General features: G+C 38.4%; 1 protein-coding gene across 1 annotated transcript in view; it reads left to right on the top strand.

Annotated features, from left to right (window-relative positions):
* The first annotated feature begins 22,083 nt into the window (after positions 1 to 22,083).
* Positions 22,084 to 26,032, top strand: part of NDRG2 (NDRG family member 2) — a 266,724-nt gene continuing 262,775 nt past the window's right edge. The window contains exon 1 of the mRNA XM_053702227.1: positions 22,084 to 22,196. The gene's annotated coding sequence lies outside the window, so the exon portion shown is untranslated. The remainder of the gene's footprint in view (positions 22,197 to 26,032) is intronic.

The raw sequence follows: 26,032 nt of genomic DNA, 5'->3' as shown, positions 1-26,032 counted from the left end.
CGATCCTGACTCCTCCTAACAGACACTTCCTTATTTTAGAGTGAGTGATGTATAGAGCGGTCCCACCCGCTCTATACTTGTCTACAAACTGCGTTTACGAGGAGCTAATTTACCTGCGCATGTGCATAGCGGCGACTACTTTCAGAAATCAGTGCTTAATCTAATTAAAATAAGTGTAATAACATAGTAATAACATAGTTATTTACTTTCAATGAATTTTAAATAAAATGTGGTGCCCGTCAGGATTAGTGCTGTATGAAGAAACACATGTAGTATGCCGGCTATTCAATAATATAAATAGGCATGCGCGAAACGGGAGCGAGCTTGTCTTGCAAGCCAAGAAAATATTTCTGAACGCATGCGCAGATCATCCAGGAGGCGGATGACGTAGATTGATGGCCGCCTAATGGCCAGAATTTCAATAGGCTGCTACAAAAACGTAACCTAACATAAAAAATAAATAATAAAGACGGGTTGAATTTACGAAGCGAAAAAAGTAAGTATAAACAGCGAAAACTCAGTTTATACTAAAAATTAAAAAAGTGATGAATGAAACTACTATTCAATTAGGGCAACAATTATAATTAGATATTGAAATCAAGTCAACTTTACCTTCACTTTAAGTAGAAATCATTCCAATTTGCTATATGTGTGGTTATTTTATTTACATTAAAAATGTGTAGCCCTGCAAAAATATGTTCTTGACTTGAGGTTACATTTGGTTCAAGTTTGAGGTTAGTTTTACTGCTGTCTCGTGCATTGTTGTTGTTTTGCACAATAATTTTCAAATTGGAAATATTGTTTACATAAACAAGTTAGAAATTACTAGAGGCCCTTTGCCTTATGTGTTTTTCCTGTTTTCATAAATTGCGTAAGCAATTATTAGAATGTTAGTACTTGCATGAAGCTAGCCTAAAGCTGATGTTTCGTTTGAGTTCATTACTTGACATAGGGCTAGATTATATTTGATTAGAAAGCTTTACCAATTGCTCTGATTATATTTCCAACTTCATATAGACTTTAATGGAGTTGGAAATTTAATCAGACAGTGCATTGGTAAAGCTTACCAATCAAATGTAATATATCTAGCCCTTACTGTTTTACATAGATATAATAGTTTTCTAGGACTATATTTTATTTGGATAATTGTTTTAAAACCATTTTGTAAAAAAAATGTAATTTTCGGTTTTCGGAAAAGGGCATCCTGAATTTCCAGTTTTGGTCCAGAATTTTCATTTCGGTGCATCCCTAGTTAACCGGGTAAGAAATGATCTGCATGGCGCGCTATTGAAATGTATTTGTGTAATCCTCACAGGGTCATATCAGTCCAAGCCCACGGCGCAAAGTAAAGGGGGTCAGTGGCAGTGATTTGAATCAAGTGTTTTGTAACATGGCACAAGGTTGCTCCTGTTAACTTAAAGTCAGTGCTACCTTTGTCGTCAGGATTAATCTGTTGTATCTTTATGCTTTTAAACATCTATATGTTGCTAAATCATGCAACCTTAAAGGGATATGAAACACACATATTAGTTTTTTTCATGATTCAGATATAAGAACAGGCAATTTTAAACAACTTTCTAATTTATTCCTATTATCATTTTTTCTTCATTCTCTTGGTATCTTTATTTGAAAAAAGTAGGAATGTAAGCTTAGGAGCCAGCCCATTATTAGTGGGTAGATCTCGTTGAGGTGGTCATTTGAAAAGTAGATCCCAACACAAAAAAGTATGGGCACCCCTGCTCTAGAGGATATCAGGAAATAAAAAAGGGATAGTAATAAACTCTAATAAAACTCCCAAAGGTTTTAAAGGAACTTAGTACTGTTATAGCCAAACCTCTACTCTTCATTTTTTCAAGAATCGTTATCCTCAGGCATAGTACCCCAGGAGTGGCATAAAGCTGATGTGGTGCCACTTTTTAAAAAGGGAAGCAGAGATTATCAGGAAGCTACACCAGTAAGTCTGACATCAATAGTGGGGAAAATACTTCAAGGGATTATACCAGGGGCACAAACTACAGGGGGTGCAGAGGTCGGGGCCCAGCTTCTAAAAAAAATCTATATTTTTTTTTTTACAATAAAAACGTTGACCTGCCACTGCCTGCACTGATATCATGTGAGTGTGACATGATGCTTCACTAGTGTCTCTAAATACAGGGGTTCGTGTTTGCATGTATGTATGTATTATGTGACTGTGTGTGTATTTATGCATGTATGTGTGTGTGCGTATGTTTGTAGAACCAGCAAATTACAGACCTTGTTACTACAGCATGGGGGGGGGGGTTAAACAGTGTCAGTCTATACAGTACAACTATATTATGTACGGGGGGGCTGGACCATGTCACAGACTACTGTGGTCACTTTATAAAATACTGGGGCGGTAGGGTCAGGCCAGCCATCTCACCAACAGATTACAGACTGTGTCACTGACTCACTAAATACAGTACTGGTGGGTTAAACAGTGTCACTATATACAGTATAGGGGGTCAGACCATCTCACAGACTGTGGACACAGGGTACCTCCTTTTGCAGACATGTAATCTGATTCACATTTTTTTCAGTGTTAAATGTAAAAAAAAAAAAAGATATGTATCAAATTCACTTCTTTTTTTGGGAGGGTGGGGGGCCTTCTTAGATTCTTGCACCTGGGCCCTGTGGTTTATTATTCTGGATTATACTGATGAGTATATTTGTGTAAACAAGATTATGAGTTCAAATCAGTATGGTTTTATGAGAAATAGATCATGCCAAACTAATCTTATACGATTCTATGAGGAAGTAAGTCAAAATATAGATAAAGGGGAATCAGTTGATGTTATATACTTGGATTTTGCAAAGGCTTTTGATACAGTTCCCCACAATCAAGAGACTGGGGATATCTGAAAATATTAGCTTGTGGATAAATAACTGGATAAAAGAGAGGGAGCAATGAGTAGCAGTAAATGGATCATACTCACATTGGACAAAGGTAATCAGTAGAGTTCTCCAGTATTGGGCCCTGTTCTTTTTAATATCTTATTAATGACTTGGAGCAAGAATTAAATAACATCTCTATTTTTGCAGATGACACAAAGTTGTGTAAAATCAATAGGTCAGTGCAGGATGAAATGGCTTTGCAAGGGGATTTACAAAAATTGTAAGAATGGGCTTGAAAATGAGATTTAATACTAGAAAATGCAAGGTTCTACATTTTGGGATTAAAAATAAGCAGGCAACCCTATTATTTAAATGGGACGTAGACTTAGCGAAACCGAAGAAAAAAAGGGATTTGGGGATTACTTATCTATTCCCCTTAGTGACCAGACCATTTTTCAATTGCCTTACCTTAAGGACCAGGGGCTATTTTTACATTTCTGCTGTGTTTGTGTTAGCTGCAATTTTCCTCTTACTCATTTACTTTACCCACACATATTATATACAGTTTTTCTTGCCATTAAATTGACTTTTTAAAGATACCATTATTTTCATCATATCATACAATTTACTATATATTTTTTTTAAATATGATGAAAAAAATGGAAAAACACACTTTTTCTAACTTTGACCCCCAAAATCTGTTACACATCTACAACCACCAAATAAACACCCATGCTAAATAGTTTCTACATTTTGTCCTGAGTTTAGAAATATCCAATGTTTACAGGTTATTTGCTTTTTTTTGCAAGTTATAGGGCAATAAGTACAAGTAGCACTTTGCTATTTCCAAAACCTTTTTATTTTTTTTTTAAATTAGCGATAGTTACATTGTAACACTGATATATGCCATTTTCGTATATTTCATGCCACCATTTCACCGCCAAATGTGATCAAATAAAAAAAATTGTTAATTTTTTCACAAACGTTTTCAAAAACTTTAGGTTTCTCACTGAAATTATTTACAAACAGCTTGTGCAATTATGGCACAAATGGTTGTAAATGCTTCTCTGGGATCCCCTTTGTTCAGAAATAGTAGACATTTATGGCTTTTGCATTACTTTTTTGGTAATTAGAAGGCCACTAAATGCCGCTGCGCACCACACTTGTATTATGATTCGAATCAGCCAATAGAATGAGAGCTGCATAAATCCTATTTGCTGATTTGAACAGCCAATAGGATTTTAGCAGCCCTAATTCCTATTGGCTGATTCAAATTTTTCAGCCAATAGGAATGCAATGGTACCCCAGTATAAAAGGGGTACCTTGCATTTCGATCCTCAGTGTACGGCGGGCGATCGTATGAAGAGGACCTCCATGTCGGATCGATGGACCTTCGCATGGACATCCGCGCATCGCCGCTCTGCCTCCGCAGGGATGAAGAAAATGCCAGTCCCACAATGGATGAAGATGGCGCCATCTGGATGAAGACCTCTTAAGGACTTAAGGAACTGTAAGTGGATCTTCAGGGGTTGGTGTTAGGATTTTTTAAACTTTTTTTGGGTGGTTTTTTTTTTTAGTTAACTTAAGGGTTTGGGGCTTTTCTTAAAAGAGCTAAATGCCCTTTTCAGGGCAATGCAAAATAGCTAAATGCCCTTTTAAGGGTAATGCCCATACAAATGCCCTTTTCAGGGCAATGGGTTAGCTTAGGTTTTTGTTAGAGTTAGATTTTTTATTTTGGGGGGTTGGTTTGGGTGGTGGGTTTTACTGTTGGGGGGTCTTTGTGTTTTTTTTACAGGTAAAAGAGCTGTTTAACTTAGGACAATGCCCTACAAAAGGCCCTTTTAAGGGCTATTGGTAGTTTATTGTAGGGTTTCTTTTATTTTGGGTGGGATTTTTTATTTTTATAGGGCTATTAGATTATGTGTAATTCTTATTTATTTTTGATAATTTCGTTTGTTATTTTTCTTTATTTTAATCTTTGTTATTTTTTGTAATTTAGTATTTTTTATTTTTTGTAATTAGATATTTTGTAATTTTTAGAGTAGTGTTAGGCTTTTTTTAATGTGTAGTTTAGTTTTCTTTAATTGGTAAATAGTTTAATTTTAGTTCAATAGTTATATTAGTTTAATTGTTAGTTTAAACTTAGTTTTTTTTATTTGACAGTTAAGTTTTAATTTAAGATAGGGAATTGTAATTTTAATATTTAGTTAGGGTGTGTTAGGTTTAGGGGTTACCAGTTTAAATTAATTTATTGCGATGTGGGGGGCTTTCGGTTTAGGGGTTAATAGTTTAATTTAGTATATTTTGTTGTGGGGGGCTTGCGGTTTAGGGGTTATATGTTTATTATAGTGGCGGCGGTGTAGGGGAATAGGGGTTAATAAATGTTATTAGTGGCGGGCGATGTCGGGAGCAGCAGATTAGGGGTTAATAACTTTTATATAGTGCTTGCGATGAGGGAGGGCCTCGGTTTAGGGGTTAATAGGTAGTTTATGGGTGTTTAGTGTACTTTGTGACAGTTTAGTTATAGGTTTTATGTAACAGTTTTGTTGCGTAAAACTCATAACTACTGGTCTCAGATTGCGAAACGGATCTTGGTGGTATAGGCTGCATCGCAAGCGTTTTAGCCTCACTGCAAAACTTGGAATAGCTGCGCTATGGAGAGTCCCATGAAAAAATCTAATTTTTACGTGTGCGGGACTGACATTGCGTTACAGGCTAAAAGGGTTGCGGTACAGCTATACCGACAAGACTCGTAATGGCTGTGGTGCTGTTTTAACGCTGAAATTAAATTTTTTTCAGTGTTAAAACACGAACGCAAAACTTGTAATCTAGGTAAAAGAAAATAATAAGAATGTTGTTTATGTGCACTATTTTATGACATTACTTTCCCTTTAATATTCCTGGTGGTATGTAGACATAGCTATATTTTTGTGGTGTAATGTTTGCACATACCATTTTATGATTTGCTGTTCACATTATAGTAAGTTTACTTTATATTGTACGTTATATCTCTACAGCATGATGTTCTAGTTCTCTGGTTGAACTCGGTTTTCTCTTGTTGCTTTTATAGCATTAATATTCTACATTTAAGGGCTAGATTACAAGTGGCGCAGTATTTTTTTTTTTTTTTGCATAAGCAAAAACTCTGCTTGGATTTAAAAATCGTATTACAAGTTCCAAACAAATTATTTCACGCTAGCGTTAACTTGAATAGAGCGAAAAACCAAACTTAAGTTTTTATGTGTGTGTGCATGTACTCCCCCATAGAGATCAATGGAGAAAAAGTGGAAAGAACCTAACACCTGACATCGCGCAAACTCCATCTCCTTTTCGTATTCCCCATAGAAGTCAATGGGGAAAAAAATTGTTGAAAAACAAACCACCCATCACGCAAACAATATAGCATATTCACATTAGTAAAATGTGAAATATTTACAGAAAATACATACGGCTAGATTTAGAGTTTTGTCGGTAAAGACCCGCGTAGCTATCGCTGCTTTTCTTCCCAGCGCACCCTTAAGACAACGCTGGAATTTAGAGTTGTCTGAGGGGCTGCGTTAGCCTCAGAAAAGGGAGCATTGAGCATAATTTAGCTCCATTTCAACCCTCAATACCAGCGTTGCTTTACGGTAGCGGTAAGCTGGAAAAACGTGCTCGTGCACGATATCCCATAGGAAACAATGGGGCAGTTTGGGCTGAAAAAAAACCTAACACCTGCAAAAAAGCAGCGTTCAGCTCCTAACGCAACCCCCATTGTTTCCTATGGGGGAAACACTCTCTAAGTCTGCACCTAACACCCTAACATGAACCCTGAGTCTAAACACCCCTAATCTTACACTTATTAACCCCTAATCTGCCGCCCCCGCTATCGCTGACACCTGCTGTATATTATTAACCCCTAATCTGCCGCTCCGTACACCGCCGCAACCTACATTATCCCTAATCTGCTGCCCCTAACATCGCCGAACCCTATATTATATTTATTAACCCCTAATCTGCCCACCCCAAAGTCGCCGCCACCTTACCTACACTTATTAACCCCTATTCTGCCGACCGGACCTCACCTCCACTATAATAAATGTATTAAACCCCTAAACCACCGCACTCCCGCCTCGCAAACACTAGAATAAATAGTATTAAACCCTAATCTGCCCTCCTAACATTGCCGCCCACCTACCTACAATTATTAACCCCTAATCTCCTGCCGCACCGTCGCCGCTACTGTAATAAAATTATTAACCCCTAAACCTAACTCTAACCCTAACACCCCCCCTAACATAAATATAATTTAAATTAAACAAATAATATTTCTAAAATTAACTAAATAATCCTATTTAAAACTAAATACTTACCTAGAAAATAAACCCTAATATAGCTACAATATAATTAATAATTACATTGTAGCTATTTTAGGATTTATATTTATTTTACTGGCAACTTTGTATTAATTTTAACTATGTACAATAGCTATTAAATAGTTAATAACTATTTAATAGCTACCTAGTTAAAATAAGTACAAATTACCTGTAAAATAAATCCTAACCTAAGTTACAAATACACCTAAACACTACACTATCAATAAATTAATTAAATAAATTACCTACAATTATGTAAACTAAATACAATAAAAACATAATTTATTTAAGAACTTACCTGATAAATTCATTTCTTTCATATTGGCAAGAGTCCATGAGCTAGTGAAATATGGGGATATACAATCCTACCAGGAGGGGCAAAGTTTCCCCAAACCTCAAAATGCCTATAAATACACCCCACCTCACCACACCCACAATTCAGTTTAACGAATAGCCAAGCAGTGGGGTGATAAAGAAAGGAGTAGAAAGCATCAACAAAGGAAATTTGGAAATAATTGTGGTTTATACAAAAAATCATAACCACCATAAAAAGGGTGGGCCTCATGGACTCTTGCCAATATGAAAGAAATGAATTTATCAGGTAAGTTCTTACATAAATTATGTTTTCTTTCATGTAATTGGCAAGAGTCCAGGAGCTAGTGACATATGGGATATCAATACCCAAGATGTGGAGTCTTCCACTCAAGAGAAAATACATCTTTAGTAGCTTCCACATAATATTTCAAAGCTCTTACCACATCCAAAGAATGTAAGGATCTCTCCAAAGAATTCTTAGGATTAGGACATAAGGAAGGGACAACAATTTCTCTACTAATGTTGTTAGAATTCACAACCTTAGGTAAAAATTGAAAAGAAGTCCGCAAACAAACTGCCTTATCCTGATGAAAAATCAGAAAAGGAGACTCACAAGAAGAGCAGATAGCTCAGAAACTCTTATAGCAGAAGAGATAGCCAAAAGGAACAACACTTTCCAAGAAAGTAGTTTAATGTCCAAAGAATGCATAGGCTCAAATGGAGGAGCCTGTAACGCCTTCAGAACCAAATAAGACTCCAAGGAGGAGAAACTGATTTAATGACAGGCTTTAATACGAACTAAAGCCTGTACAAAACAGTGAATATCAGGAAGTATAGCAATCTTTCTGTGAAATAAAACAGAAAGAGCGGAGATTTGTCCTTTCAAGGAACTTGCAGACAAACCCTTATCCAAACCATCTTGAAGGAACTGTAAAATTCTAGGAATTCTAAAAGAATGCCAGGAGAATTTATGAGAAGAACACCATGAAATGTAAGTCTTCCAAACTCTATAATAAATCTTTCTAGAGACAGATTTACGAGCTTGTAACATAGTATTAATCACTGAGTCAGAGAAACCTCTATGACTTAGAACTAAGCGTTCAATTTCCACACCTTCAAATTTAATGATTTGAAATCCTGATGGAAAAAACGGACCTTGAGATAGTAGGTCCGGCCGTAACTGATGTGGCCAAGGCGGGCAACTGGACATCCGCACCAGATCCGCATACCAAAACCTGTGTGGCCATGCTGGAGCCACCAGCAACACAAAAGACTGTTCCATGATGATTTTGGAGATCACTCTTGGAAGGAGAACTAGAGGCGGGAAGATGTAAGCAGGATGATAACACCAAGGAAGTGTCAGTGCATCCACTGCTTCCGCCTGAACATCCCTGGACCTGGACAGGTATCTGGGAAGTTTCTTGTTTAGATGAGAGGCCATGAGATCTATCTCTGGAAGACCCCCACATCTGAACAATCTGAGAAACGCATCTGGATGGAGAGACCACTCCCCTGGATGTAAAGTCTGGCTGCTGAGATAATCTGCCTCCCAATTGTCTACACCTGGGATATGTACCGCAGACATTAGACAGGAGCTGGATTCCGCCCAAGCAAGTATCCGAGATACTTCTTTCATAGCTTGGGGACTGTGAGTCCCACCCTGATGATTGACATAAGCCACAGTTGTGATATTGTCTGTCTGAAACAAATGAACGGTTCTCTCTTTAGCAGAGGCCAAAACTGAAGAGCCCTGAGAATTGCACGGAGTTCTAAAATATTTATTGGTAATCTCGCCTCTTGAGATTTCCAAACCCCTTGTGCTGTCAGAGATTCTCAAACAGCTCCCCAACCTGAAAGACTCGCATCTGTTGAGATCACAGTCCAGGTTGGCCGAACAAAAGAAGCCCCTTGAACCAAACGATGGAGATCTATCCACCATGTCAGAGAGTGTTGTACATTGGGATTCAAGGATATTAATTGTGATATCTTTGTATAATCCCTGCACCATTGATTCAGCATGCAAAGCTGTAGAGGTCTCATGTGAAAACGAGCAAAGGGGATCGCGTCCGATGCTGCAGTCATGAGACCTAAAACTTCCATGCATATAGCCACTGAAGGGAATGACTAAGACTGAAGGTGCCGGCACGCTGCGACCAATTTTAACATCTCTTGTCTGTTAGAGACAGAGTCATGGACACTGAATCTATCTGGAAACCTAAAAAGGTGATCCTTGTCTGAGGAATCAAGAAACTTTTTTGGTAAATTGATCCTCCAACCATGTTTCCGAAGAAACAACACTAGTTGATTTGTGTGAGATTCTGCAGTATGTAAAGACTGAGCTAGTACCAAGGTATCGTCCAAATAAGCAAACACCGCAATACCCTGTTCTCTGATTACAGATAGTAGGGCACCCAGAACCTTTGAAAAGATTCTTGGAGCTGTTGCTAGGCCAAATGGAAGAGCAACAAATTGGTAATGCTTGTCTAGAAAAAGAGAATCCTCAGAAAATGATAGTGTTCTGGATGAATCGGAATATGAAGGTATGCATCCTGCAAGTCTATTGTGACATATAATGTCCTTGCTGAACAAAAGGCAGAATAGTCCTTATAGTCACCATCTTGAAAGTTGGTACTCTTACATAACGATTCAAAATTTTCAGATCCAGAACTGGTCTGAACAAATTTTCTTTCTTTGGTACAATGAATAGGTTTGAATAAAACCCCAAACCTTGTTCCTGAGAGGAGGAACTGGCATGATTACCCCTGAAGACTCCAGGTCTGAAACAGACTTCAGAAAAGCCTGAGCTTTTACTGGATTTACAGGGATGCGTGAGAGAAAAAATCTTCTCACAGGAGGTCTTACTTTGAATCCCATTCGATACCCCTTGAGAGGACAATGCTCTGAATCCAATGATTTTGGACAGATTTTATCCAAAAATCCTTGAAAAACCTTAATCTGCCCCCCTACCAGCTGAGCTGGAATGAGGGCCGCACCTTCATGCGGACTTAGGGGCAGACTTTGGTTTCCTAAATGGCTTGGATTTATTCCAATTTGAGGAAGGCTTCCAACTGGAAGCAGATTCCTTGGAGGAGGATTGAGTTTTTGTTCCTTATTCTGACGAAGGAACGAAAACGGTTAGAAGCCTTAGATTTACCCTTAGGTTTTTTTTTTATCCTGAGGCAAAAAAACTCCTTTTCCTTCCAGTTGAAATAATAGAATCCAAATAGAACCAAATAAATTATTACCTTGGAAAGAAAGAGATAGTAATCTAGATGTCATATCAGCATTCCAAGATTTAAGCCACAAAGCTCTCCTAGCTAATACAGCTAAAGACATGGATCTAACATCAATTTTGATAATATCAAAATGGCATCACAAATAAAATTATTAGCATGTTGCAGTAAGCGAGTAATGCTAGATATGTCAGGATCCAATTCTCGTTGCGCTAAATTCTACAACCAAAAAAGTTGAGGCAGCCGCACATCAGCCAAAGAAATAGCAGGTCTGAGAAGATGACCTGAATATAAATATGCCTTCCTTAGATAGGAGTCAAGCTACCTATCTAAAGGATCCTTAAAGGAAGTACTATCTTCCATAGGAATAGTGGTACGTTTAGCAAGAGTAGAAATAGCCCCATCAACTTTGGGGATCTTTTCCCAAAACTCTATAGATTTTGCTAGTAAAGGATACAATTTTTTAAACCTTGAAGAAGGAATAAAAGAAGTACCTGGCTTATTCCATTCCCTAGAAATCATATCAGAAATAGCCTCAGGAATAGGAAAAACCCCTGGGGAAACCACAGGAGGTTTTAAAAACAGCATTTAAACGTTTATTAGACTGAACGTCAATAGGACTGGTTACCTCAATATCCAAAGTAATTAACACTTCTTTTAATAAAGAACGCATATACACTATTTTAAATAAATAAGTAGATTTGTCAGTGTCAATGTCTGAGGAAGGATAGTCTGAATCAGATAGATCCTCATCAAAAGAGGATAAATTATTATGTTGCTGGTCATTTGAAATTTCATCAGCTAAATGAGAAGTTTTGAAAGACCTTTTATTAGAAGGTAGAAATGCAGACAAAGCCTTCAGAATAGAATCAGAAACCAATTATTTAAATTTACAGGTATATCATGTACATTAGAAGTTGAAGGAACTGCAACTGGCAATGTACTATTACTGATGGAAACACTATCTGCATGTAAAAGTTTATCTTGACAACTATTACAAATGACATTTGGTGGAATAATTTCTACACTTTTACAACTAATGCACTTAGCTTTGGTAGAACCGATGTCAGGCAGCAATGTTCCAGCAGAAACTTCTGAGGCAGGATCAGATTGGGACATCTTGCTCAATGTAAGAGAAAAACAACATATAAAGCAAAATTATCTATTTCCTTATATGACAGTTTCAGGAATGGGAAAAAATGCAAAAGCATAGGCCTCTGATAGAGAAAAAAAGCAAGAGGCAAACATCAATGGGGTATTGAAATAATGAAAAAATTTGGCGCCAAGTATGACGCAGAACGTAACGTAAACTTTTTTGGCGCCAAAAATAACCGGAAATGACACACTTGCGTCACTAATGACGCCGCCGTGTGAAAGGTCTCGGCGTCACGTATGATGCCGGAAATGACGAAGTTGCGTCATAAACGTCTTTTTCTGCGCCAAAAAAATTTTCGCGCCAAGAATGACGCAATAAAGTTTAGCATTTGACGCACCCGCGGGCCTAATACCCGCAATAGCAAGAAGTAGTCAATTGAAAAAAAGACTAAAACCCCAGGTAAGAAATACATTTCTTAAAATGTTTAAATTCCCCAAATATGAAACTGACAGTCTGCTGAAGGAAAATACATGAACCTGACTCATGGCAAATATAAGTACAATACATATATTTAGAACTTTGTATAAATGCATAAAGTGCCAAACCATAGCTGAGGTGTCTTAAGTAATAAAAAACATACTTACCAAAAGACACCCATCCACATATAGCAGATAAGCCAAACCAGTACTAAAACTGATATTAGTAGAGGTAATGGTAAATTGAGAGTATATCGTCGATCTGAAAAGGGAGGTAGGAGATGAATCTCTACGACCGATAACAGAGAACCTATGAAGTAGACCCCCGTTAGGGAAATCATCGTATTCAAATAAGTGATACTCCCTTCACGTCCCTCTGACATTCGCTGTACTCTGAGAGGAATCGAGCTTCAACAATGCTGAGAAGCGCATATCAATGTAGAAATCTTAGCACAAACTTACTTCACCACCTCCATAGGAGGCAAAGTTTGTAAAACTGAATTGTGGGGTGTGGTGAGGGGTGTATTTATAGGCATTTTGAGTTTTGGGAAACTTTGCCCCTCCTGGTAGGATTGTATATCCCCATATGTCACTAGCTCATGGACTCTTGCCAATTACATGAAAGAACTATTCTATAATACAAAAACAAACAAACACTAAATTACAAAAAATAAAAAAGAATTACAAGATGTTTTAAACTAATTACACCTAATCTAAGCCCCCTAATAAAATAAAAAATCCCCCCAAAATAAAAAAATGCCCTACCCTATTCTAAACTACCAAAGTAATCAGCTCTTTTACCAGCCCTTAAAGGGCTTTTTGTGGGGCATTGCCCCAAAGTAATCAGCTCTTTTACCTGAAAATAAAAATACAATACCCCACCCCCAACATTACAACCCACCACCCACATACCCCTACTCTAACCCACCCAAACCCCCCTTAAAAAAACCTATCGCTAACCCCCTGAAGATCATCCTACCTTGAGTCGTCTTCACCCAGCCGAGCCAAATTCTTCATCCAAGGTGCGCAGAGGAGGTCCTTCATCCGGTAGAAGTCTTCATCCGAGCGGGGCAAGAAGAGGTCCTCCATCCGGTAGAAGTGTTCATCCAGGCGGCGTCTTCAATCTTCATCCATCCGGAGCGGAGCCATCTTCAAAGGAGCCGACGCGGAGGCCATCCTCTTCAACCGACGACTGAACGTTGAATGAAGGTTCCTTTAAGGGACGTCATCCAAGATGGCGTCCCTTCAATTCCGATTGGCTGATAGGATTCTATCAGCCAATCAGAATTAAGGTAGAAAAAATCTGATTGGCTGATGCAATCAGCCAATCAGATTGAAGTTCAATCTGATTGGCTGATCCAATCAGTCAATCGTATTGAGCTTGCATTCTATTGGCTGTTCCGATCGGCCAATAGAATGCGAGCTCAATGCGATTGGATCAGTCAATCGGATTGAACTTCAATCTGATTGGCTGATTGCATCAGCCAATCAGATTTTTTTCTATCTTAATTCCGATTGGCTGATAGAATCCTATCAGCCAATCGGAATTGAAGGGACGCCATCTTGGATGATGTCCCTTAAAAGAACCTTCATTCGTCGTTCAGTCGTCGGTTGAAGAGGATGGTTAGAGAGTAGGGGTATGTGGGTGGTGGGTTGTAATGTTGGGGGGGGGTATTGTATTTTTATTTATATTTTAATTTATGTTAGGGGGGTGTTAGGGTTAGAGTTAGGTTTAGGGGTTAATAATTTTATTATAGTAGCGGCGACGGTCCCGGGCGGGAGATTAGGGTGTTAATAATTGTAGGTAGGTGGCGGCGATGTTAGGGAGGGCATATTAGGGGTTAATTCTATTTATTCTAGTGTTTGCAAAGCGGGAGTGCGGCGGTTTAGGGGTTAATACATTTATTATAGTGGCGGCGAGGTCCGGTCAGCAGATTAGGGGTTAATAATTGTAGTTAGGTAGCGGGGGGGGGGCAGATTAGGGGTTAATAAATATAATATAGGGGTTGGCGATGTTAGGGCAGCAGATTAGGGGTTCATAGCTATAATGTAGGTGGCGGCGGTGTCTGGTCGGCAGATTAGGGGTTAAAATGTTTTTAATAGAGTGGGCAGCGATGTGGGGGGGGCCTCGGTTTAGGGGTACATAGGCAGTTTATGGGTGTAAGTGTACTTTATAGCACAGTAGTTAGGAGCTTTATATTCACGCGTTAGCCCATAAAGCTCTTAACTACTGACCTTTTTTGGCGGTAGGAGTCTTGTCAGTAGAGGGTCTACCGCTCACTTCTTCCAAGACTCCTAATACCGGCGTTAGGCAGATCCCATTGAAAAGATAGGATCTGCGGTTAGCCTGGAGTTGCGGTAAGGAAGTGAGCTTTAGACCCCTGCCTAAATACCAACGGGCGCGGGCCAAAAGCAGCGTTAGGACCCCCTTAACGCTGCTTTTGACGGCTAACGCCAAACTCTAATCTAGGTGATAGTTAAATACTTTATTAAATATAAATATTGCATAAATATGTTTTATCTGCTTAATGGGCAAGGGCTATAAAGCATGCACCCTTAATGACAGTGACGTACCATGTACCATTGACGTTCATTAAGGATTTTCTTTTTTATAATAGGTTGGGTCCCCGCCACCACACTATTATACACTCCCTCCTCATCATCTGCAATAGCGCGGTCTTGCGCGCTGGCGTTGAGACCGCGCTGTTAATTGCACAATCAAAAATGCTAGAATTTGCACAATCAAAAATTCTAGAATTTAACAGAGCTAAAAATAAAAGGCAATCTTCATTCATGAGTTTCAAAAACTGTGTCAAAGGTACCTGCTACACTCAGGGCCGTTTAGTATCAAGCTCCATACTAAACCTGTTCCATAACCTGTTTGCCTGTTTTCTGTTAAGGACTGTTCAATAAAAAAAAAAATCTTTTTGACACTATGCCTTTTTTTTTAAATTTATTTACTTATTGTTTACAAATGCTTAATAGTGATGGGTGTGTATGTGTCATTTACTCCATAATGACAATGGCAAGTTTTCACAAACTCACCTGTGAGTGCTTGTGTCTGCTAATACTGCCTGAGTGTGTGTGTGTGCCTATATATTCCTGCCTGTGTGTGTGTCTGCTATTACTGCCTAAGTGTGTGTGTGTGCCTGCCTATTACTGCCTGAGTGTGTGTATGCCTATTTATCCCTGCCTGTGTGTGCATGTCTCTGTCTATTACTGCCTGTGTGTGCATGTTTTTGTCTATTACTGCCAGGGTGTGCATGTCTCTGTCTATTACTGCCTGGGTGTGCATGTCTCTGTCTATTACTGTATGTGTGTGCATATCTCTGGCTATTACTGCCTGTGAATGCATGTCTCTGTCTATTACGTCTGTGAGTGCATGTCTCTGTCTATTACTGTCTGTGTGTGCACGTCTGTCTATTACTGTCTGTCTGTGTGCATGTCTGTCTATTACTGTCTGTGAGTGCATGTCTCTGTCTATTACTGTCTGTGTCGTGCACGTCTGTCTATTACTGTCTGTGTGTGCATGTCTGTCTATTACTGTCTCGTGGTGAATGTCTCTGTCTATACTGTCTGTGTGTTGCATTTCTCTGTCTATTACTGTATGTGTGTGCATATCTCTGTCTATTACTGCCTGTGTGTGCATGTCTCTGTCTATTTACTGTCTGTGAGTGCATGTCTCTGACTATTACTGTCTGTGTGTGCATGTCTCTGTCTATTACTGTCTGTGAGCGCATGTCGCTGTCTATTACTGTCTGGCATGTGCATATCTCTGTCTGTTACTGCTTGTCTCAGTCTATTACTGCCTGTGTGTGCATGTCTCTGTCTATTACTGTCTGTGAGTGCATGTCTGTCTATTACTGCCTGTGTGTGCATGTCTGTCTATTTACTGTCTGTGAGTGCATGTCTGTCTATTACTGTCTGTGAGTGCATGTATGGTCTATTACTGTCTGTGAGTGCATATCTCTGTCTATTACTGCCTGTGTGTGCATGTCTGTGTCTATTACTGCCTGTGAGTGCATATCTCTGTCTATTACTGCCTGTGTATGTCTGTCTATTACTGCCTGTGTGTGAATGTCTGTCTAATTACTGCCTGTGTGTGAATGTCTCTGTCTATTACTGTCTGTGAGTGCATGTGTCTGTCTATTATTGTCTGTGAGTGCATGTGTCTGTCTATTATTGTCTGTGAGTGCATGTCTTCTGTCTATTACTGTCTGTGAGTGCATGTCCTCTGTCTATTACTGTCTGTGTGTGAATGTCTGTCTATTACTGCTTGTGTGTGAATGTCTGTCTATTACTGTCTGTGTGTGCATATCTCTGTCTATTACTGCCTGTGAGTGCATGTCTTTGTCTATTACTGTCTGTGAGTGCATGTCTCTGTCTATTACTGTCTGTGTGTGCATATCTCTGTCTATTACTGTCTGTGAGTTCATGTATCTGTCTATTACTGTCTGTGTGTGCACGTCTGTCTATTACTGTCTGTATGTGCATATTCCTGTATGATAATTTTGGTGACAGATAAAATGTGTTTGTGTGACTGTGAGTCACTGGGAATGTTTGTTCAAGATAGCAGTTTCCCTTCTAACAGGCGAGTTGTTGGGCTCATATATTCGTGTTAAATTGTGAGTGACTTTGTGTATTTTGTTCTAGTTTTGCTTCTACAGGTCATTCGTATTCAGTGCTTATCTTCACGGCCATGTCTGGGTACTTTGTGCTTGAATACACAACAGGGTACACCAATGCATACTAGAGAACAGCGCACATCTAACACAGAACTATGTGGTAAACACGTTAAAATCACACACCCATTCCACAAAACCGTATATGTTGTGAAACATTAAATGATGATAAAAAAAATTTGCAAACTCCATCTCCTTTTCGCATTCCCCATAGAAGTCAATGGGGAAAAGAAATTGTTGAAAAACAAACACCCATCCGCAAACAATATAGCATATCACATTAGTAAATGTGAAATATTTACAGAAATACATAGTTAAAATCTTTATTAAATATGAATATTGCATAAATCTGTTTTATCTGCTTAATGGCCAAGGGCTATAATGCATATATTTATACTATATATATATATAATTATATAATATATATATATATGTTTATTTATGTGTGCATATATATAATGTTTTTATATGTGCATATATGACTGTAAATACATATATAAATGCATTAATATACTATATATGTACACATATATAACACACACACACAATTGCGATTTCATTCCACTTGTAATATCAGCAAAATGAAAATGTCTCACAAAAAACATGATTGCGCCTCACTTGTAATCTAGCCCTAAGATGTGTAATTATACTACATTATACATTTAAATGGACATTAAACCCTTAATGACCGTGAGTACCATGTCCATTGCCGGTTCATTAAGGATTTTCTTTTTTATAATAGAGTGGGTCCCTTCCACCACACTATTATACCACTCCCTTCTCATCATCTGCAATAGCGCGGTCTTGCCGCTGCCGTTGAGACGCACTGTTAATTGCGCAATCCCCATAGAAAGACCAAACAATAAATGCTAGATAGAATGATATATTAAAAGCAAAGAATATCTTGAAAATAATATACAGATGATTTTAGTGTCCATAAAACAATGGTGCCTCCATGTTGTAACTAGGTTCCCTTTCCTTACTGAGGCTAATTAGAGACAGTTATAAATGGTTCACTAGTGCGCAACCAATGACTGTGTGGAATATAGCATGGTTAAGTTTGGAGTCTGTACTCTTACATTTAACAGGAATTAGAAAGCCCACAATTGTCAGAATAAAATTACAGGAAAAGTGATAAAAGTTAAAGTATATTGCAAGTTTTTTTTTTTTACTACATATAAACATTGAATATTACAATCTCAAAGTGCTTAGCGTCCATTTAAAGTAATTTTTATATATACACCAGAAATAAATCACTGCATTGCAAAAGATCTGCATTGTTTCATAGTCCTTTGCCCTATCCTCTTGGCCAGTTTAAGACAGATATAAATGATCTCCTGCATATATTAAGCAATCACTGTGCAGTATGTAGGATTGTCTGGAATCTAAGATCAACAAAATATGATTTAGCATCTCTAGGGGAAGTGGAATAACTACACATTTCAGATTACGAGAACACCGGGCAAAATTTAAATGATGGATTTCAAAAATGCTAGAATTTACCAGAGCTAAAATAAGGCAATCTTCATTCAAGAGTTTCAAAAACTATGTGTCAAAGGTACCTGCTACACTCAGGCGCCGTTTCTAGAGGGGGCCCGAACCGGGCAGTGGCCCGGGCGCATTAGGGAGCCAGTGGGGAACACTTTTTTTTTATATGTGTTTAAGTGGCAGTGCTTGCTTGATTAACTACTGGTATAGAAAAGATGAAAATACACAGATCAATTATATACTTTTAAAGGAAGTGTTATGTTAATTGGCTGCATTGGATGTCAATCATATAATGGAGCAAACAAGATCAGAAAGGGGGCATGTCAAGACCGGGATAACCTACTTAGAGCTAAAACTGAAAGTAAAAAGGAGAGGAATTACCCTGAGGGAAAGCAGTCTCCTATCTCACTGATCTGTGTCACTAAAGAGGTGATGTTTTATGCATATGACAAATTGGGGGCATATTTATTCATTTCCGTACGGAGCTTGATGCCCCTTGTTTCTGGCGAGCCTGATGGCTCGCCAGAAAACACAAGTTATAAAGCAAGCGGGTCTAAATAACCCTGCTCCATAAACCTGTTCGCCTGCTCTGAGGCGGCGGACAGACATCGCCGGAAATAACCCGATCCAATACGATCGGGTTGATTGACACCCCCCCTGTTAGCGGCCGATTGGCCGCAAATATGCAGGGGGGCGGTAGTCACAAGAACTGCTGGTGCAATGATAAATGCCGAGAGTGTATGCTGTCGGAATTTATCGATATGCAGCGAAAATGATCCGCAATATCGGCATCATGTCCACTCGCACCTTCTTAAATAGGCCCCATGGTCTTTACATAATATGTACATATTTTTTCGTTTTTACTGAGCTAATTAAAAAAGGGCTTTATAAAAATTGGGTTTCCCACATACTAAGGAACAGGTTTTCTGTTAAGGACTTTTGAATAAAAAAAAATCTTTTTGACATTATGCTTTTTTTCTTGTATTTATTTACTTATTGTTTACAAAATGCTTAATAGTGATGGTGGTGTATGTGTCAATTTACTCCATAATGACAATGGCAAGTTTCACAAACTCCCCTGTGAGTGAAGTGTTGGTCTGCTATTACTGCCTGAGTGTGTGTCTGTGCCTATCTATTCCTGCCTGTGTGTGTGTCTGCTCATTTACTGCCTAAGTGTGTGTGTGTGTGTGCCCTATCTATCCCTGCCTGTGTTGTGTGTGCCTATCTATCCCATGCCTGTGTGTGTGTGCCTATCTATCCCTGCCTGTGTGTGTGTACCTGCATATTACTGCCTGAGTGTGTGTATGCCTATCTATCCTGCCTGTGTGTGCATGTCTCTGTCTATACTGCCTGTGTGTGCATGTCTCTGTCTATTACTGCCTGAGTGTGTGTGTATGCCTATCTATCCCTGCCTGTGTGAGCATGTCTCTGTCTATTACTTCCTGTGTGTGTATGTCTCTATCTATTACTGCCTGTGTGTGCATGCCTCTGTCTATAATGTCTGTGTGTGAATGTCTTTGTTATTACTGTCTGTGTGTGCATGTCTCTGTCTAATTACTGCCTGTGAGTGCATATCTCTGTCTGTACTGCCTGTGTGTGCATCTCTAGTCTATTACTGCCTGTGTGTGTATGTGTCTATTACTGCCTGTGTGTGAATGTCTCTGTCTATTACTGTCTGTGAGTGCATGTGTCTGTCTATTACTGTCTGTGTGTCCACGTCTCTGTCTATTACTGTCTGTGTGTGCATATCTCTGTCTATTACTGCCTGTGTGTGCATATCTCTAACTGGTGGTTGGCCGCAACACACATTTGCCTCTTGTCATTTGCTCACTAGATGTGTTCAGCTAGGTCCCAGTAGTGCACTGCTGCTTTGGAGCTGACCTCTAAATGACAGTGAGATGCAAGGTCTAGGAGGGGGACTTTAGAATCTGTGAGGGGCGCATTTTGGAATTTTCCCCTGGGAGCCAGATTCTCTAGAACGACCCTGGCTACACTGAGCCCCTCCGGCCGCCCACAGCCACAGCCTCTTTTTTTTCTATGAGATGACGTTTCTACCTGAGCTAGCCGATAAGGCTAGCACGGCTATGGCTAAGAGGTAGAAATGTCACCTCATTGAAAAAACTAGTTGTGCCGTGGGTGACCAGAGGCGCTCAGTTTTGCAGTGCAGCCAGTGGTAGAAATAAAGGTACCTTTTTACAGCTGTTTTAATTAATTTATGAATGTCACCTTTATTTTTATTGCTGGTAAATCCTAGCATTTAATATACAGAGGTCACACTTTTTACACTGTGCTTAAATAAACCAAGTGTGTGGCATTAAAGGGACAGTAAAGCCAAAAATTAAACCTTTAATGATTCAGCTAGAGCATGTTATTTTAAACAACTTTTTTCAATTGATTCCTATCATCTACTATAGTGCAGGCAGGTCTTCGTTTTTTTATTTTCAATACCAAATCATGTTAACGGAAGTGTTGACTGTCCCTTTAAGCAAATTTGATAATAGAAGTAACAGAATTTTTTTTTTTGTATTTTAGGTCTCATGTCTTTAATTTTTCTGTTTAATGTCACTTCACTTAAATATAGAAATGTTAGCTTGAGCTAACCTAGAAACACCTGTTCCTAAACAGGTTGAATCAACTAAAATAACAGGCTCAGAAAAAAAGACCCTTGGGGTAGCACTCAGAGACAAAACCTGGAAGGTTTGCATCTTAAAAGACACCCACTTAACAACTGGATTCCCAGGAGAAAGTTATATACAGGCAACTCTTTGTACCCTAGTCTCGCTGTGTCACATTTACAGATTCCTTGGCAGAAACACAGTTTTTCTCCTGCCAATTTCAACACTCCCCATTAAATCTATAGGTTTTCTCAATCTGTACATATGATCCCCTAGGTTTCTGTTTAGTGAAATCATTTTGCAAATACATGGCCATTTGATTGGTGGTCCTCACTCAGACTGCAACAAAGAATGTGTTTTATTTCGCACCCTCTTCCCAGCCCACATCCTTTTGCATCTCTTGTACTTTCTCTGGTTAACAAGTGCAACAAGACCGTTTTGATATAGATGTCCATGCTCCTGGCTCCCCCCACCCTTCTATTACATATTGGAACATGTGAGGTCATATGAATGTTATTTTATGTCAATCTGTAAAATGGATAATTCCATAAACCTTAGGTCTGATCTATCAGACTTAACCCCTTCTCACGCCTGTACCGCGAGTCTAGCAACCGCTACATTTCGTGGGTTCACTTGTTTATCTCTCACGTGCCCACATCACACTGTACAATTAGCCTAAGCTCCTCTATACATTTATTGGCGGTCTCTTGCTTATTTACCATTAACTGCTTGCTTATTTCGTCTTCGTTAGCTTATAAGGGACTCTTTTTAGTCTAACTCGTGAAAATATCCTCTTCAACCACCCGGTTTTGCTTAGTTTCTCTCATGGTCTGTCTAGTCTAACGTTTTACATTTTTCTATTCAGTTGTGTTACTACTCGGTCCGTGTCTTTTTCTCGCCCCTCCCCCTCACAGTTGCAGTCTCTAGTTGCCCCTCCTCCTGTAACCCCTCCTCTTGCTGTCTCTTAGCCTGGGAGTGTCTCCGTGCCTTTGTCTGGGTGTCTTTCAGATCTCTCAGATAGCTGCACAGAAAGGACCCAGGAGACCTGAGAGAGTAAGAAGCGAGAGAAAGTGCCACATAACAGTGAGTGCCTTCAGTCTCTGTGCGTTTGTCCCTGACATATAATGCGCTTCGTGTGTGACTATGCATGGCGGTGCATGTATATGCATATACAGTACATATATATATATGTATATGTGTTTTCATATTATGTTTGGCTGTCAGTGCCCATTATATCAAGCTGTCCATATGGATGCGCGCGTTTTCATCAATGTGTAGTGCGTGTCAGGGTATTTGTGTTCTTTGTCATTTGATGTAACGTGGCACAGTGTGTGTGTGCTTGTGACAATGTATGTGCTGTTATTTTCCCCGTGTGCCTGCGTTTCACAGAGTGCGCGGGTGTTCCTGTCTGATAATTTTGGTGACAGATAAAATGTGTTTGTGTGACTGTGATGTCACTGGGAATGTTTGTTCCAGATAGCAGTTTCCCTTCTAACAGGCGAGTTGTTGGGCTCATATATTCGTGTTAAATTGTGTGACTTTGTGTATTTTGTTCTAGTTTTGCTTCTACAGGTCATTCCGTATTCAGTGCTTATCTTCACGGCCATGTCTGGGTACTTTGTGTTGAATACACTACCAGGGTACATAATGCACACTAGAGAACAGCGCACATCTAAACAGAACTATGTGGTAAACACGTTACACACCCCATCCACACAACCGTATATGTTGTGAAACATTAAATGATAAAAAACAAACAACGAAATCACATAGTTATACCCTGTAATAGTGATGCACACTGTCCGAAATATAACCCATCCCACAAACACAATGACTACCCTCGTATTTGTGTAATCCCACCCAGAAACACACTAACCTCTCCCAAAAACACACTAACCCAACCCCATCTCATAGCCCTTCCCACAAACACACACCCTGCCCTTGTCCCCACGTGTAGTAACAACACAGCCAGGCCAGCCCCTGAGCTCACCTGCATATGTTGCAACACTGTCCTCCTCCTCTCTGCAAATATGTTCAGCACATTTCATATTTGCACAAACAAAAATATTTTAGTTTTTTTGTTTAACTTTTTTGATGTAATTATTCCTTGGCAGCTAGAGAATAACAACCTGTATATCAGATTACATTTTAATTTTTATGTCATCCTATGATCAACCACTTCTGCAAGTCTATGTAAAGTATGGATTGTGTATATGATAATCTGATGCACCTCATTCCACAGGTCACTTACAGTTTATTTGTTCATTTGGTAAAGTTGTCATTCAAATTCAGAAGTAATATAACTTTACTATAAGGAGCAGTAGGTTTAGTAAGGTTGAATTAGACAGTTTTTATGAGTAGTAAGGAAATTAGTTGTAGAGAGCAATAGGGATTTCATAACTAAAGGTTATCTTAGTCTATTGGAAACGGATGTTTCTAATATATATTTTTGATTTTCAATCAGTTAAAATACTTGGGAGTACAATTTTTTTTTCTCTCAGAACCGCAAAAATGAAATGCACATTAACCACTAATTTCAGGATCTGTTTTGCCCAAGTGCAATTTCAGAACTTGTATATAACTGTCAGTTTTTTTTTTTTAAAAAAAAACATCCTTTCATCCTCTCAACACATACAAAGCTATACATCACAATACATATATGCCTACTGTCTACATTAATTTGTATTCACCTAGCTCAATTTTCCCACACAAAATCTTGTAGGCATATACACAAGGTTGGATTATTATATGAAAAAATATATATTTCTAGAATAAAAAGAGGCTTCTTGAGATATATATATATATATATATATATATATATATATATTATATATATATATATATATATATATTATATATATATATATATATATAATCTCTACCTCGGTAATGAATAAAAACTACTTTTTTAGGATTCTAGAAACCTCTTCTTGGGTACAGATTCCATAACATTTGTCTGCAACTAGATATGGTCAGCACAAACACTTTTAACAGTAAAATTTTGAATAGTACCAGCTATATTTTTATATTATTTTTTTGCCTGTTATTACAATGATTGCAAAAAAAATAAAATCAAAATAAATTAAATCAGGGCCCACTTCCATGTGTTAATATCTACTCTAGAATAGATGAGGATGAAGACTGTATAACTAAAGAACATTGTAATGAGCTGTTTAGTCAAACAGATGTGGAGCTGAGGAGGCTATATAGAGAAATACGCATTATATGTGTGGGTTTGCAAGGAATGGTTTTATAAAGCAGAGTCTGGAGTGCATCTTGCAGACCTTATGACAGTGACCCTGCAAGATGCTACATCGCTATTGCTACATCATTGTTGGAGAACTTATGTCACCCTAACTTGCCACAGCAGAGGAGGTAAGCTAATTATATTCAACAGGCGTTCCTAGAAGTATATCTATTGGCTGACAATTTTGCTAACAAATGTGAAACATTTATTTTGTTAGCAGAACTTTTACAATACAATATCCAGTGTTGGGTTTTATCATTTACACTTGCCACTGCTTGTTTTTCGGAGTAGCACATTTTAGGATTCATGCTGCATAGTCATACAAAAATCTAACACACAAAGGACACTCAAGTCAAAGTCAACAAAATGTGCACTGTCTCTTTGAGTTATCAGCTCCTACTGAGTGTGAAAGAATTCACAGAACATACGTATATGCATTTGTGATTGGCTGATGGCTATAACATGGTACAAGACTGGATATAGACAACTGAAATTTGTCAGAAAAAATTCTACTCATTTGACGTTCAGAGTAAGTGCAATATCTTATCATGATTTGTTGATTTTGCAAATCTAAAGAATTTACTGGTCTTGCAGTTGTGCAACATTACCCATAACTCCCATCTGCTTGTATGGTTTGACTCGACCTAACGGCAGCAAGGACAATTTATGGGTGAATTTTAATGTAGCAATTAGCAAAAATATTACTAGACTTTGGGGTATCCAGGGGCAGATAATTAGACACTATGGGCATACATACGGCCATTTTGCAAAACATTACTGTTATTCCAGCACCAAACACTGGAACCTCAATGTTTTCTCTTGGACTAATAGCCTTTTTGCAAACAGTATTTAGTTTGCAATGTTCTGTTTCAGGGACGGGCACACTAGTGAAATGGGAGCTATGTTCCTGTGTTTTGCCTGTCGGATCTGTTTTGCGAGTGCTAATTTAAAAGAGATCTAGGCTTGCACATACTGTGCTCTGAGTTAACTTTTTTTTTTCCATGTATCACAATGTGACAGTGCAAAATGCATTTTTTTTTTTTAATTTTTTTTTTTTCTTGGGCAAAATCACAGAACAATTTTGTGATCTAATAGCAGATCCTGTTCAAATCCTGATTTTTTTTTTTTTTTTTTTTTTTTTTTTATCTAAAATCTGTGACTCTCATCAATTTATTCGTTCTCTTGCTATCTCTATTTGAAAAAGAAGGCATCTAAGCTTTTTTTCTTGGGTCAGACTCTGGACAGCACTTTTTGATTGGTTGTTCACCAAAAATGGGTCGGCATCTAAACTTACATTCTTGCATTTCAAATAAAGATACCAAGAGAATAAAGAAAATGTGATAATAGGAGTAAATTAGAAAGTTTCTTAAAATGTCATGCTCTATCTGAATCACGAAAGAAAAAAATTGGGTTCAGTGTCCCTTTAAGGTTAGGGCCCACTTTTAAACCAACTACAAATAGTACATCACATTGTATTTTTCCTGGTAAGATTGACTGAAAGAATTGGGTGTGCGTTGTATTTGCATGAATACTATATCCTTGAAAATTGAAATTGTGTATTAATGTGCAATTAACTGTATTTTTGGGAAATGTTAGTGTGTGTGTGTGTATATATATATATATATATATATATATTTTTATTTTAATGTGTCTGAATAGGTATATGCCATTA

This window comes from Bombina bombina, chromosome 2 (genome assembly GCF_027579735.1).
Source record: "Bombina bombina isolate aBomBom1 chromosome 2, aBomBom1.pri, whole genome shotgun sequence".
Taxonomy (NCBI): domain Eukaryota; kingdom Metazoa; phylum Chordata; class Amphibia; order Anura; family Bombinatoridae; genus Bombina; species Bombina bombina.
This window is presented reverse-complemented; position numbering and strand designations above follow the sequence as displayed.